Genomic DNA, 4483 nt, shown 5'->3' on the forward strand with positions numbered 1-4483 from the left:
TCCCCTTCTTTGTGTGGGGTTTGGTGGTGCCCAAATGAGGCCCAGCTGTGAAGCAATGCAAGCTGCTGTGGGGCCTTGGGCCTTCTCTTGGAAGTTCTGAGTCTGTCTGGCCCAGCTGCAGTTTGTTAGGTAATTTTCAGATTGCAAAGGGCCAGGGAATTCATATGCAAAAGCCTCTGCTGCAGCTTGGGTGGGGCAGGGTCTCAGGGGATCAACAGGGCGGAGCAAGCAGCTATGTCTGATCCTCAGCCCTGCCCTAAGGGGCCCCACGTCTCAGTGTCCCGGTAATTGCTGCAAGCATGTCTGAGAGAAAGCCGCCCTTGAGTTCTGTGTTCTGCCTGCTGCCAGACAGTCCAGTCTCTCCCGCACGAGTCCGGGTCCCCAGAGACTCACCTGGAACTGGAGTTCAGAGCAGTCAGGGGCTTGTGACTCCCTCCCGATTCAAAAAGACAAACGTGTCCTCAGTCGCCAGCCCTTGCCACGTGTGCCTCCATACCTCTGCATTCCACCTCTGCACCTCCTCTGACTCTCAGTGTGCTTTTCTCTTTCCTTCTAGTTATAGAATTTCCACTCAGCCAGCTTTCCTGTAGTTCTGGATGATGTCCGTTTTGTCTTTTAGTTGTATTTTTGAATTTGTTGTGGGAGGCAGCAATTTCCGGTGTTTACCTTTGCCGCCATCTTGGTTTCTCTTCTATTTTTTTTTATTCAGTAACATTGTGCCATTCATCCCAAATGGTAGCCTTATATACCATTCTTGTTTCCTTATTCACAAATAAAAGTAATTTTTCTTGTTATTAATAATTTTCACAAGCCTCAGAATCTTCTGAGCTTTTACCTTCACTGGCATCATTTCTATATAATCCTTGCTGCTTCTCCAAATATTTATCCCCTCCTCCTCCTCCTTGTGCCTTTCCCTCATATTTCTGTTCTCATTTTTGCAAAAGTCTTTTAAAGGTGAACTCTCTGAAGGTTTCTCCATTCATTTATATTCATCACTTTATCTTTCTCCCTTTTTGCCCTCATCACCGTAGATCAGAAGTTGGCAAAATTTTTTAAAAAGAGGTAGATAGTAAAAAATTTAGGCTTTGTGGGCCTGCAATCTCCATTGTGCTTACTCAACTCTGCCACTGAGCACAAAAGCGGCCATAGAAAATATATAAACAAATGTTTGTGACTACGTACTGATAAAACTACATACTTGGACACGTAGTTTGGAATTTTATATACATTTCACATGGTATTAAATATTCTTTTTCTTTGATTTGTTTAAGACAATTAAAATTTTTAAAAAATAATTTAAAGCTGATGCACCTTAGTAAAATGAAAAAGGTGGTTGGATGAAATTTACATGTATTTTGTAATTTGTCAGCCTGTCAGAGAGGGGTCAAAATTTTTGTCTTTATTTGATTTCTCCCAATTCACAGTAGATGGTTAATGAAGCAGGAGAATTCTACAGAGGAAATTCACTGCCACACAATATTGCTATATACGGAGATGTGCAGGACGCAGCGGGTCGATGTTTCTCTCTCATTGATGTTTCTAACTCTCTATCTCTCTCCCTTCCTCTCTGTGAAAAATCAATAAAGTATATATTTAAAAAAAAAAAATATTGCTATATACTATAATCAGTAGGAAAAAATGATAATAAAAATAATCACATAAGTGAACTGAATCAGCTCTTAAACCCACATTTTCATTGGGAACTGTTGTGGGTTGAATTATGTCGCCTCAAAAAATGATGTCCAGCCAGTGTGGCTCAGTTGTTGAGCATCGTGCTATGGGCTAGGAGACATGGTTCGAGTCCCAGTCAGAGCATATGTCCAGGTTGCGGGTTCAATCCCTCGTGTGGGGCATGCTGGAGGCAGCCGATCAATGTTCTTTCCCATCATTGATGTTTCTCTCTCTCTCTCTCTCTCTCTCTCTCTCTCTCTCTCTCTCTCTCTCTCCCTCTCTGAAACCAATAAAAAGATATTTTAAAAATGCTAAGCACTAATGTCTGGTGCTTATGAGATATAATGAATACATTGGGGTCTCTAAACGGCTGCATGGTATTGTGCTGTCTAGCATAGCACCTTGTACAAAAGTTTGCTAATTTGAATCGATAATTGCAAAACATCTACTATGAATATATGTATTCAAATTATATATACTCATAGAATTTAATGTCATTTCATTGGTCCCTAAATTCATACTGTTCTTTAAGTATATTTTTGTTGTTTCTTTATGAAAAAGAATGTGGGGAGAAAACCCGTAGCCTACAATAATGTACTACTCTAAAGAAAAACATTAAAAAACAAAGAATACAACTTAAGTGGAAAAATACTGAAAAAATTCATTACTTGGCAGAATAAGCTTATTTTATATTCTCTATCAAAAATTTTTGTCCTTATTTGACTTTTCCCAATTCACAGAAGGTGGTTAATGAAGCAGAAGAATCCCACAGAGAAAACTCGCTGACACATAGTATTGCCATATCCTTCTCAAGAAACTCCAAGGATTACTGGCAACCTTAGAAGCTAAGAGCAAGGCATAGAACAGTTTTCCTCTGGAGCCTTCGGAGAGAACACGGTACTACCCTCACCTTGATTTCAGACTTCTAGCCTCCAGAACTGTGTGTGAATAAATTTCTGTAGTTTTGAGTCACCTAGTTTGTTGTACTTTGTTACAGCCACCCTATAAAACTAATACAGAAACAAAACAATTTACCTTGTATATGATATTAAACATATTTGGGTGTTTGTATTTATGTGTCCTTCTCTGAAACTCACTTCTAGGTAGGGAAAATGACTTCTAGGCATGGGATAAAGAAAGCCACTCTCTCCTGGTAATACCCCTCAGTTTTGCAAGAACTTTCCCATACCATATTCTCATTGCTTCTGTTCTATATTCACTTATGGTAAACCCTTCAAGCGTTGGTTCTAGAATGAAGTCCAAACTTTGATGATGTTGAGAAAAATCTTTACTTCTCTCTAAAAGCCATCTTTCAAGGCTCTTGTCTCCTTATGAATTTTTAAAAGTCAAGTTTGGGTCTCAGGGCAATGACTTTTCCTTTCAAAATTCTGCGGTGTCTTCTTTTCCCATAGACAATGTGTCTCCTTCCGTGAACAGCTAACTTTTCCTGGGCTGAAGGACTATAGAGGATAAAGACAAATTGTTGAGAAAAGAAAATATACCAGGTGATATTTCAAAGTAGTGTTCTTCCATATCAGTCATCTATGATTTTATTGTCAGAACTTCATTTTTCTTTGAGAACTTCCCTAACTGTCAAGTGTTGTGGCTTTTGAGAAATTATTACAGAATTGTGTGTTTTTTAAAATTTTTTCTTAGAAACCTTGAATTGGTATTAAATGAGGACTATAGCTATTTTGGACTCCAAAGAGTAGCACTACTCTTTAGCTTTAGAAACTTCTTTATAGGAATTTTAGAACAATTCTGGAAGGCATTCAGAAACTATCCAGGGCCATTCTCAAGAGGGCCCTTTTCTAACCATGCTGGACAAGTCCCAAGGCCAGACTCATCTTCCAACATGCCTTTCTCCTGTCTCAGGAGGGATGCACTGTCTTTCTCAGGTATCTGCTAGTATACGACAATTCCTTCCACCAGAATTCCCTTGGGTTTGGACAAAAGAATCATCACCATTTTTCCTGGGAAACCTCAAATAGGATTTCCAATGGCCTATTCTGATACCCTAGAATTCTTGAGAAGGGTATTCAAATATTACAATGTGGCAGTGAATTTCCTTTTTAGCCCTCTATATTTTTTAATGTGCATCATTAACCATCTACTGTGAATTGGAAACAGTTGAAGAAGAACAAAAATTTTAGATATAGATTGCAAAATCAATCTCAAGTAATGAATTTATTTTCTTTTCAGTACATTTCCTCTTAAATTGTATTCTCTTGTCTTCTGATATTTTTTCTTTAGAGTAGTTAGTACATTATTGTAGTCCTCTTGCTTTCTCCCCATGTTCCTTTCCATATTCTTTTTCTTAAAAATAAATTCGAAGAATAATATGAATTTTAAGTGCCTGTGAAATTATTCTATATGTTAATATATACATAGTTTGAACACATATATTCAGAATAGCTGTTTTATATTTATCAATTTGAATTACCAAACACTTTTGATTTCCCAGTTTGTACAAGATACTATGCTAAATGTTAAAATACCATGCCAGCCTTTTGGGGACCCCAATCTAGTTATTATAATTCACAAGATACAGCATGGCAGAGGGACATGGACTTGAATTTACATAGATTTGAACTCTTCTTAGATCTGCCATTTACAACCTCTGATCTAGGGCAAAATAGCTATTATTATTCAGGCTGCTGATAAAAAGTGACATAAATGTGCAACACAGCGACTGGAGGGAAGTGACTAGTTCTGACTATAGTGAGAATGGATTTCAAAATAGTTGATAAAGAAATGGAATTAGAGAGAAGTTTTGAAACGTGCGTAGGACTGCCAAAGGTGGAACTGAATC

The sequence above is a fragment of the Myotis davidii genome, unplaced genomic scaffold (genome assembly GCF_000327345.1).
Source record: "Myotis davidii unplaced genomic scaffold, ASM32734v1 scaffold792, whole genome shotgun sequence".
NCBI lineage: Eukaryota > Metazoa > Chordata > Mammalia > Chiroptera > Vespertilionidae > Myotis > Myotis davidii.